Source organism: Electrona antarctica (genome assembly GCF_951216825.1).
Source record: "Electrona antarctica genome assembly, chromosome: 2".
In the NCBI taxonomy this organism is placed as follows: domain Eukaryota; kingdom Metazoa; phylum Chordata; class Actinopteri; order Myctophiformes; family Myctophidae; genus Electrona; species Electrona antarctica.
The window spans coordinates 15,342,369-15,355,272 of NC_136807.1; positions in this window are offsets into that span (position 1 = coordinate 15,342,369).

Sequence of the window (12,904 nt, forward strand, 5' to 3'; positions counted from 1 at the left end):
AGTGTGCCGCGGGTTCGACTCCCGATCCCGACGGCCTTTACTGCATGTCTTCCCCCCATTTCCTGTCAGCCTACTGTCTGTCCCTCCATAAAAAAATATAACAAATAAAGGCGAAAGCCACAAAAAAAACCATTTTAAGATGTTATGTCTGTGGAGAACATGAAGATGAGACGTTATGTCTGTGGAGAACATGAAGATAAGACGTTATGTCTGTGGAGAACATGAAGATAAGACAGTCTGTAATACATTTTTCACCCGGTGGTGCAAATTGCCTAAGCTGTGATCCTGGGCGCTACTCTCCGTCTGCCAACCTGGGGAGAGCCCCGAATTGTTTCCATTTGAACACTCTGAGTTATTGATTGATTGATTGAAATATTTATTAACAGTTTGCAGAATTACAGTACATTTCAAGCACAAACTCAGACTCAGACTGTTAACTGTGAGTGGACAACCCAATTAAGCATTACACTTGTTTACAAGAGGGTCCACCTTGTTCAATTCATCAAAACATTTAGAGACGTACAAATAGACACTTCTAAATATAGTCAAAGAACAGAACAGGAATTCATCATAAGGGAGGTAAAAAAGGAAAATAAACATATACAGTGAGGGGAAAAAGGGTGGGGGGGGAATCAGATTTTACGGAGGCCAGTTTCGAATTGCAGTTACAGACCTGTTATACAATTTACAATTTACAATTTAGGCATTTAGCAGACGCTATTAATCCAGAGCGATTTACGGGTTATGGTCATTCAGGGCTATCTCTGTGTATGTGTTTCTGCTAAAGTAATATTATTGTCCACTCATGTTGTATGTCCATGGAAAAAAACCAATATTTGGACAAAAATGTCCACCACATGCACACACGGGTGGATCAAAGGAGCAGCCCACCTGTCATATAGTGCTGTGTAGGTAGGCTTGTGGTGTAGGATGTTTCAGCAGCATAGGATGTTGTCGTGGTAACAGCAGCGTAGGATGTTTCCATGGTAACAGAAGACACCTGTGTGTATTCTCTCTGACAGTTCCAGTTCACCGGCTCCTCAGCAGAGCTCACCAGCTCCCAGTATGAAGACAGCACCTCCAGCGCCACCTGCAGGGCCTCCGAGGGAGAGCCGCTGAAGGGCCTCTCCAAATGCTCTGGTTTGTTCTGAGGCAGGAGAACATTGTTAATATAAGTCTTATCGTTGATATAATAATGCATTGGTATCACTACGACAAGCTAATATTGCTAACCACCACTAAAACAGCTTTAATTTTCTCTTTTTGGTGTTGGGAAAACATACAGATCCACTCAACCACTCACTCAACCACTCACGTCTTTTTGTGTGGTTACTGTGTGTTTATTTGTTTTATTATTATCTTTTTTTTTAATATATATGTATGGTAGACTAGAGTATGTTAATACAATATAACTTATACAATTGGGGTGGTTGTATTTTGTCTACCTGCTCTTCTATTGAGTCTCACCTAGACACACAGATTTGTACCTGTTGGTCAAGATTAATTTTTTCGCCTGAGCAAGCGGACAGGCTCTATAATGGTACAAGTTTCAGAACTTGAACAGGAACCCTGGTTCAAATCCGGGGTAGAAGAGGAAAGTTACGCTTTAACCATGAAACCCCTGCTGGTCTCTTGCACTCTGTATAGGCCTATCTCCAAAGCATCATCATGCGAACCAATCGGTGCGTATAGAGACCGGATGTTGGCCTGTTCACTCTGCTTTTAGCCCTCCTTTTCCGGTGGTGCATCATTCCTACTAGCAACAAGCTCTGTCTAGTCTACACTCTGTAGCGAGAGTTTCCGACAGATTCAGCTGTGGACCTCTAAATCTGTCTTGAGAGATTACTAAAGCATTTACATGTTTGTTTGCGACTACATTCTGGTTTTCAGATGAGCACTCACTGACATGATGGCTTAACTCAGGACACGCTAGACTAGAGTTTGTGTCAGTGGTGTGGTGTGTGAGTGATGTCACACAATCAAAGATCAGCATAAACACTTGTATGTATGCACGCTGGGCAAGACCTACGCTGTAGACGGTATCATTTGTTTTGGGCGGAAGTTGCGGGATTTCGGCGGAAGTACCACTCAAGGAAATGACGTCGATGCTTTACAAATCAGTTTACATTCTCCCTGTATGAAACAAATGTTGTGATTGGTCGAAACTCGAAAGGATATCGTATCCGGGGGAAATGCTTCTGACGGATGTTCCGGCCGACACTTCCGCCGATACCGTCTCTGCCTTAGGTTGTGACCAGGCTTTTTCTCTTCGCAGATGAGTAAGCCTGGGTATGCATACCCAGTATGCTGGGCTAGTTGTATGCATGTTTTACTCAGCCTCTGATTGGACAAAAGACCAATGTGCGACAGCGACATTAAATGTGTTTATGCTTGTCTTTGATTGTGTGACATCGCGTCACGCCGAATGTCCCCTGCAGTCCAAGCAGCTTTCAATGAGTGTGTAGACTAGCCCCCAGCCAAGGCCCAGCCCCACAACAGCCCTGCCAATGGGACTCAGCCCTGTTGTGCGTCGGTCTGGCAAGGGGGAGACTCAGCGTGAATCACTACAATCGCTCATTCTGAAAAGCAGATTTTGGTCGTAAAATGCTTCAAAGACAATTATGCATGCCGAGTGCAAGAAACAACCGCTGTTTTCAAAGCTTAAAAAACACATAAACATGATTTATTTGGTAGAGTGGGTAGCCTATTTACCCTAACCTCACAGGAAGCCACAGTTTATTTGTAACCCACAGCACGGCTTATTTGTAACCCACAGCATGGGTGATTTGTAACCCACAGCACGGGTGAGTTGTAGCCCGCAGCCCAGGTCGGACTAACGGGATTGTCCCCATTTAAACTGATATACCCACTCTACTCTCTACTGATACTATAGCTGTGATATGGCCGCACAGGAAAACCCCAAGCCTGAAACCTAACCTCTAAATTGGAATTTGAATCAAAATGAACACTGGCACTGGCACACACACACACACACACACACACACACACACACACACACACACACACACACACACTACACACACCTCCAGCTCCTCGTCGATGGGAGGCACACATCCCTGGGAGTAGATGTTTAGGATGAGAGTTCTCAGGGTGAGAACATAGCCGTGGTTAACAGAACCTCTGCTGTATCTGAACTGTGTGCTCAGCAGCTCCAGTATCCATGGCAACGCTGCCTTCACAAAGCAGCATTTACTCTGTGAAAGATTTAAACAAATCATAGGCTACATTTTTCATGCCAAGGTCCATTATTTATTCGTCATTTGAGCCACGGACTACCATTTGATGAGATGTAGCCTCTCAAACCCAAAACTAAAGGATATTGTGTTATCGTTGGATAGGATTTTGTCCACAATTCCATGCTGTATTGATGAGGATACAGGCAAACATTGATCAAATAACACTTCTTCTACATTCTCTAATTGTGTAGACTTCTTGTAAATTAAGTAATGCAGATGTTTGACAATAATTTTTGTCTTTGAGAGTGTAATATAAAATGAAATGGATCCGTAAGGGGTCCATTTGGTGGTCCCCGGTGAAAACCACTGATATAAATCAATGTATACCATAATTAGGCATGTAACGATTCACTCAACTCATGATACGAGTTGAAACACGGTACTCGGTTCACATTATGGTTTTTCACAATTTTTTAAACACAAATTTATTTTCCAGACATTTGTTTTTATTTCTCTTACACAAATCCAGTATTTTCTTTTTCTTTAAATTGTGTTCTCTTATCCCTTTTACGATACAGTAGCAAATGACTGAAAAGTGAAAACTTTTCTTTTTCTAATTTTTCAATGATCAATGATCTGATGATCTCATTAAAGTGTGATCGCGGTTTAAATTGTCACCAGTTTGAACTGATTTTAATTGATTTATGATATATCATTAGGCCTACATGCCCATAATCACATGTGCAGTCTGAGTGACTGTTTAATGCAAAGACTCCTAGACTCAGATGGGATAAAGTTGACAGAGTGGAAGTTGACCTTACCAAACCTCTGCGCTCTATGAACGTGTAGCTTATCGTGCATCCATTCCTCAGCTGGTTATCCATCTGTGAGAATGACATTTCAAGAATGTGGAGATTTTCTTGGAAACGCGTGTGTGCCCACTTGGTTCATTTTATACAAGATGCCATTGCGTGGCCCTGTACCTCAAATGGTCAAATAAATATTCGATTAAGGAATATAATATGCCTTGGCCATTTTGTATTTTTTTCTGTAGGCTATACCTATCAGCAAAATGTAGATTTTTATGTTAGACATTGAGGGAAATTAAGATTCTCAGGTTATTTCTTAAGCGCTGGTTATCAACTAACCGGTTTACCCATCGATAAGGTTATTAATTATCAATTCATGAATTCATCGATAATTGACATCCCTAATCCAGGGGGATAACCAGTAAATGTGAGTGAAAAACGTTGTTCATCCTGTGCAAATGTGCCAGAGTCAGCAGCCAGACTACAACAGAGTGAACAGACTTTGCGGGAGTCATTTCTAAATGACACGAGGACCCCCACAGCTCTTATACTGCTGTAAATGACTTACTAGGTGTCTGAGTGTCAACAGATGTTCCCTGGTGATGGAGTGTCTGCAGGGACCACTAGGGGCAGCGACATCCCCCATGGTGGACAGAGGCACACTGAGGAACACCAGCACACACAGACACTGTACCTGCAGGCACAGTGCACACACACACACACACACACACACACACACACACACACACACACACACACACACACACCATGTAACATTAACATAACACGAGCACACACAGACCCTGTATCTGCAACAAGCAAACAAAGACAGACAGATACACCTGTATTGATCCTGCGGGGGAAATCAGTTGCCCAGAGGCAGCAGTTAAGAGTTACAGAGTTACAGGCTATAACGAAAGTATAGTGTCTCATATGTACAGCAATATAAGGCAAGCAAAGGAAACATGGTGCACCGTCAAAAACACAACAATATACAATAGTATACAGTGTGTGTGTGTGTGTGTGTGTGTGTGTGTGTGTGTGTGTGTGTGTGTGTGTGTGTGTGTGTGTGTGTGTGTGTGTGTGTGTGTGTGTGTGTGTGTGTGTGTGTGTGTGTGTGTGTGTGTGTGTGTGTGTGTGTGTGTGTGTGTGTGTGTGTGTGTGTGTGTGAGGCCATCAGGCAGAGGCTCTGAGCCACTCTGCTACACATGCTCTTACACGTCACATCACAGATCAGCTTTGTAACCATTTTTGTATATTAACAATAAAGCTATCCAGACACAATCAGTTGTTGTATATTGTCAACAGCAAAATCATTCAAGAAGGCAATAAGCAAATATACTTTGAGTACCAACGCGTAAGTACTCAAACAGATCTACATGTGTAACGCCCGGGATTCAAACTTGGGCCTCCCACATGAAAGTCCAACATCTTAACCACTAGACCAACAGGACATCCCTCTGGACCAGGGGAGATATTAGACTTTTGAGACCATCAGGCAGAGGCTCTGAGCCACTCCCTTCTCCCACAGGGAAACCCAATCCGAGTCACAGCACCAATTACAATGTAACGCCCAGGATTCGAACTCGGGCCTCCCGCGTGAAAGTCCAACATCTTAACCACTAGACCATGTGGTCTACATGACATTGTTCTATTGTTAACAGCAGAATCATTGTTATGACATTTGTGATGACAATTATGTGAGTCCTGGTCCATTATTCATTACTACAGTGTGTTCACTGTTCATGTTTTTTTAAGGCTGGTTTCAGTGCTATTTGGCATGACCCTCTACCATACTGTAAAGTTGCAAAAGCATATGACGCTGCATGTATGTATTAATTAGGGACAAAAGAAGAATTTTCACAAAACTGCAATTTTCATTGGCTCATAAAACCTTCATTTTTTCACTTAAAAAAACGTACTATACTTTCCCATGTCCGTATAGGTCCAAAGTTCACGTGTAGAACTTTTCGTGCATTTTGATCAAAGATCCTGGGAGGAGATGCATTTTAATTGATTTTCATATAATTCAAAATGGCGGGTGATCTAGAGGTCAAAAGTAAGAGCACGATACTTGTTCGGCATGAGGAGACGCATATGTGTATCAAAGTTGCCGACAGTCAAACGGTTCATGAGCTACGCGTGGTCAAAGTTTGCATTTTCAATTGAGTGCTATAGCGCCACCCTTTGACCAATGGTTGTGGGCTTTGCATCCTCACCGTTTGGCATGGCCCTCTACCATATCCACTGCTTGGTCCTTTCTATTACCTTCAGTGCAATGCTTTTCCAGCACTAGTATGTAGAAATGCAACAACACAAGGTTACAATTCAAAGGAGCATTATATTGCCAAAGCAAGTGTCAAAACAAAATAAAAACAGTTGAAAATGGGGAGAGTATACAGTGTCTTGCTGTATTAGGGATTGGGCGATAATCGTTCCAGGTCGAAATGCATCCGATGCTTGTCCATGAGAAGTATTAAATGAAACCATGTGAAAGGGACATGTGTACCCCATCCATCTGTATACTATACTTAACCCAATTCCAACAGTTTTTATTATGTTTTGACACGCTTTGGCAATGTAAACGTGAAATGTTTTCTCATGCCAATAAAGCTCCTTTGAATTGAATTGAATTGAATTGTGTGCTGGCTACTTCTTCATTTATATTACATTATTGAGCCCTGCGACTAAAACAATGTCATCTAACCTGGAGTGTTGTGGGCCTCACAATATCCGCATCGCAGATAGTTAAATGTATTGTCAATATGAACCTTCTACGCTTGATATAACGGACCTGTAAAGAGCATGTTTGGTACGCTCTAATTTCATTCTACACAAAACGATTTGTAAAAATTAGCAGATCTACAAGCTCACAACATGTTTGCAACATGTTTCATGAGCTTGTAGAGCGGCTATTGTTGGCGAATGTTCCCCCCAGAATAGGGATGCTGGGGTTTAAAGTGATTTGACAAAAGTCCAACATTTATTCTGACCCCTCCACGAAAAGGCCTAGAAAAGGTCTTATCCATCATTTATACATTATGGATAATTATTGTGGACTTGGACTGTTATTCGTCTATAGTACTCGTGGAATGTAGTTTTCATATTGTCCCATCTCTACTCCATATCCCATCCGGTGATTAGTGCAAAAATGTACAGTCAATTCCAATATGTACGAGCCAACACACGTAGACACAAAACATGTGAATTCACAACCCACCAGGACACGCACGCGCACGCGCGCGCGCACACACACGCACACGCACACTCACACGCACACGCACACACACACACAAACTGTACCTGCAACACAAATCGTCTCTGTGCTGGGGTGGAAACCTCGAGCCCTATTTTCGCCGGTGCCTTACCCCTAAACTTCTTTGACATTTTTACTATTCAGATTTTTTCAAACCCAGTACCGTGCATTCCAGTTTCACCGAAGGGCCCCTGAGAGCCAAGGGCCCCTGGTCCCGGCCCCACCTGCCCAATACAATGGCTAATTTGGCCCTGATTTTATCCTTTGGCTAATCAAAAATCTACAAACTCACAGCGCAACTTGAAAAACATTTTTTTAACACAAATCTTCTCTCCTGGTTCTGGGGGTCCCTGACACAAACTCTTTTCAGATGGGGGTCCTTGACATGGAAAACCACTGCTCACGTGCGTCAAACGCAGATGAAAGTCCAACTCGCTGTGTGATCCATTACTATTCCAAAATGGCAGGAAAATGGAGACATTCCAGAATGAACAATTTTACAAACAAAGCATGAAGCAGAAAGTTGCTCTCTCACAAGATGTGAAAGGATATCCTCGTCCACCCCAAATTACGTTATTTCTTTCCTGTCAATTACGCACATGTGAAGCTAATGAACCCAATCATTTTGTTTTATTGCATTCCTTCATGGTGAATGAATTCAATGACTAATCCAAAAACAAATCAAATAGGCCTACTGGAGCAGAAGAAAACTGTTTTTAATGCAATGATTAATAAAAACGATATCACACATCCACTTACAGCAGTGGTTTTCAACCAGTGGTCCTTGAGAGGGTTCCAGGTGCATGGTGCCCATCCAAATGATGGAGAGGTGGTAACCAAATGGACCCTTATTAGATCTTTAATGTGAAATGAAACCATATGGACCCGTACGGGTCAATTTGGTTTAATTTTAAGCTCTCAAGAGTTACATTATTGTTGAGTACAATTAGAGAATGTGGAATAAGTTGTATTTTGATCAACGCCTGTTATCTCTCCTCAATACGGCATGTATGGAATCTTATCCAATGCCAAAAAAAAGAAAGAGAACCACTGATTTAGAAGGCATTTGTAGGCCTATAGAACCAGCCCTCATCTTAATGGGATAAATCAGTGCTTTTCAACCTTTTTCATATTAAGGTCCATTCTGCATTTGATGAGATTTAGCATTGCAGACCCAAAACGAAAGAATACCCTGTCGTTCCATGCTGTTTGTACCATAGGAGAGATAACAGGCAAACATTGATCAAAATAACAATTATTCTACATTCTCTAATTGTGTGCACTTCTTGTAAATTAAGTAATGCAGATGTTTAACAGTAGTAGTAGCAGCAGCTAGTTTAACTCTTGAGAGTATACAATGAAACCAAATGGACAGTTGGTTTCATTTTACACTCAAGAGTTAAAGATTTATAAGGGTCAATTTGGTCAGGTTATTTATCTGGGTACCACCCGGAACCCCCTCAAGGACCACTGTGGTCCCCGGACCACTGGTTGAAAACCACATGGGTTAAACAGTGACGTTTGAAAGAAAATGTGCTGTTTTGGAATTGCTCAGGATATGACTTAATATAATACACTTGTTTTTTTACACTGTGAGAGAGTTATTTTATTTAGAAGTTTTTTGGACCACTGTTTTCTTTTGTGTTTGTTTTCTCCGTTTTCCACGGCAATTCTCAATGGAGTCAAGGTTTCACGGGGTGAGGAGGGTAATTGATTGTGGAAAAAACAATAATTTTGGTGGTCTCTCCTGCAGCAGAAGCTCTGATGTTTTCAAATAGCTTAATTTGTTTTACCGTTCTAGGTTAAAGCCAGAACAGAAGACAGTTGGGAACTATTAAAGATGAGGTATATGAGGATTGTCTGCCAGCAAAGGTGCTTTAAAGTCATGCTTAAAACAAAGATTTTATTGTTCTCCCTAATGGATAAAATTGGTAATAGGCTACCTGGCCTGATTTTCTTTTCTTTCTTATTTTTTACCAAAGAGTTGGAGGGATGGGGCGAATGGTGGGGGGGTGGGGGCACCCTATTACTGAACAAACACTTGACTCTAGCACCGACTCCGAGTATATTTTAACAAGAAGGTGGCCGACGGGCACAGGTCTAGTCTATTTAAATGTGGAAGAGGAACCGAGTAGGGCAGTAGGCCGTTTATCTGCACTGACAGTGTTAATCAGTGCCAGGCAGCGCCTCCCTGTGGCAATGATGCCAAACTACAGGTAAAGCTGCTGCTCAGCTCACTGCAGATTCCAGAGAATGTGTCGGCTACTGACACACTAGGCGAGGTTACTGACACACTAACCTCGCCTCACCAGGCCTATATTAAATAATGCACGTTTTGTGCCAATACTTTCAAAGGGATATATGCCTATGACTAGAGGCCTAGGTGAAGTAGGTCTATATATAGCTCTGGTCCATAACTATTAATGCAACGGCAGCAAGAGCAGTAAGGCTATGGACCAGAGCTAAGGTCTACTGAATTCAAGTTGCAGCAGGTGAGTAGGCTAGCCTACAACGAGCTAATAGAGCTATACACACACAACGCCATACAAATTAACCTACAATAATTTCATTCCAAGCGTCTATTCTCAAAAAGACAACAAGGTTTCCCTAATTTCCAAAGTGGTCGAGATTGCAGGCATTTAAAACAAAGAAAATAAATGAACCACAGAAGAATAAAATGCTAAAACGGACATATAAATACGTTGAGGAATGATAGTGTTCCTATAATAGTCTACTGTATTTTATTATGTGTGTGTGTGTGTGTGTGTGTGTGTGTGTGTGTGTGTGTGTGTGTGTGTGTGTGTGTGTGTGTGTGTGTGTGTGTGTTATTTATTCTTCTTTTGAAATATGTTCTTTCACATCAGAACATTATAATGATCATTGGACTCCCTGCCCAGTCAAAGTGCATAATTATGTGTAGGATCATGTAATGTAATTTGCATACATGGGACTTAATTTGATTGAATGAAAAATCCTCCCTCTCTCTCCAGTGATCACCATCCCTGCCCTGTGCCAACGGTCAGCACCTGTTCCGTGCCTACAGTTGCCTACCCCTGGACAAGCAAGACACTGCATGGATCCGAGAGACATGCAGTATGCAAGCCACCACGCAGCAGGAGATGGGCGTCGGATTCAAACCTGAGTCCTGGCAACTCACAACTTGGGTAAGTGTCACATGGACCTGAATATTTGATTTAAAGCTACACTATGCAATGTTCATGTTCTTTCCCGACATTTGCAACTGTAACACCCTGGATTCGAACCCAGTTCTGCCACATACGGGAAACAAATGTATTTATGTATCATTGGGACCATGGATATAATGGTCAGATATTTTATCAATGCTTTTAATATCCTTATTATCCTACCTTATTCATTAAAATATGTTGCAGATTGCAGCTTCAATTGCCAGGGTGCATTATAATAGGCTATATCTGTAGGCCTATGTGCAAAGATTTTGACTGACATATTACATACATAACTTGAAATGCAGGCTTACATCTTACTTTAATATCTTTAGAGTGATAGGATCTTATTTAAGTTCTGTAAATTACTTTGCTCTCCATCTGCCCAGTGCCCCTAGACCGGGCATCTGTTTAATCTAATTAGTACCACTAACTGCCCAGAGAGAGCGCCTGAATTATGCCATGTTTAACCTTTTGTCTACCCATGTTTTCCTATAATACACTGTATACTGTAGGTCACACATTCTAGCACGCATGCACATCCGTACCGTACCTCTGCGTGAGTGAAAGATTACTACTGGAACGCTGAGGTGTCAACACCACAGGTCATACCCATGTTTCCCTAATACGTACGTAGAATAAAATGTAATATAGTTTTAGTCATATTTTTGTCTTCTGAAAAGTTTTTGTTTTAGTCTGGTTTTAGTCGACTAAATATACAATTTGAATCAACTAAATCTACAGTTGATTTGGTTGAAATTTTATTTTATTTTACACTTGGTTGCATGCTGAAAATATTTTCAGAGCGTAACACCCGAGCGCAAGAAACATAAAATTACTTTTTATTTTAGTTCTAAGATCTCTTCTCCATTTTTTAACCCATTTTTCCACCCCTGTGTCAATTATCTAATGTGATCCTGGGCTCTACACACCCTCCGCCAACCTGGGGAGAGCAACGGACTTGAACTCATGCTTCCTTCATGCATGAGTGTCCAAGTCGCTCCTTTACACCTGACAGGGGGAGTTTCCCTGGTTGGACGTAGCGCGTGGAAGGAACACGTTATTCCAACCAGTTCCTTTCCCCTCCATCAGGTGCCCCGGCTGGCCAGGGGGAGGCAGTTCAGAGACCAGGATTACTGCATGTTTTTTGTGAGGGTACCTACCCTTTAGTCTAGTTTTTATTTGTTAACGAAATTGCCAATAACGAAATTCGTTGTGATTTAGGTTGGCCATCTGAATGGTCTCTAGAGTCTCCATCTAAACCAGGGTTCCCCAATAGGCGGCCGCGGGCCATTTGCGGCCCGTGGAGCGCCCCCCCTTTTTTTGGGGGGGGGTCCCAGATATAAATGGCATGAAATTGGGGTCAGTAGCCTGCATGTCAAACTGGGCATCCTTTTCAAATGGGGTCTTTCAGGGCCCTGAAAATGAATTTTCAGGGCAAGACCTCGCCCTCACACGTGCGGACTCGGCGCCCAGCCTGGTACCCTAGTCAAAATATGGCCCTTGAGGAAAATTAATTGGGGAACCCTGATCTAAACTAACAGGGTGGTTGGTGAGGATCGGCAAAGTCTCAGGCGCGGAGAACATAATATGTCAACACCACAACCTATAATACATTCTGAAGTTTTACAGACAGAGAAATATATACAGTATGTACAGTACAGTGGATGACGTCCCTAGCAGATTATGGGAATAAAGATAAGAACAGAATGAACAGGAACACGAATGCATCTCATCATTGTGAACATACAGTCATTCTCTCTGATACATTACTTAGTAGACAGTCATCATATCATGGGTATCAATATGCTTATGCAGTGCAGATGAGTATTTCGCCACTGACAGCTAAGGTCATAAATCATGACAATATTTAGAAAACTTAGTTTTTGTGGTCGATGGACATTGTTTGTCACAGTTTTAGTCAAATCAAATCAAACTTTATTTCTAGAGCACATTTACAAAGACCAGAAGGTCAACCAAAGTGCTGTACACGATCATGAGGCAAATTAGGTCAAACATCATTGAAAGCCAGGGAGAAGAGATGGGTTTTAAGTAAAGACTTAAAGGACTCTAAGGAGCGGGCAGACTTGATATGTAGGGGCAGACAGTTCCAGAGTTTGGGGCCGGCCACTGAAAAAGCACGGTCGCCTCTGGACCTGTAATTGGAATTGGGCACAGTCAGGAGCTCCTGACTGGGGTGTATGGGTCCATGAGTACCGATAGATACAGGGGGGCCAAACCGTTTAGGGCTTTAAAAACAAATAATAAAATCTTAAAAATCTATTCTGAATTTAACGGGTAGCCAGTGGAGGGAGGCAAGGACGGGAGTGATATGATCACGCCTCCTCGTACCAGTGAGGAGGCGAGCGGCAGCATTTTGCACAAGCTGCAGAAATCAACACTGGCACAAGCCAACACACAATAGTACAGGAAATCTATGGAAAATACAGGATCAAC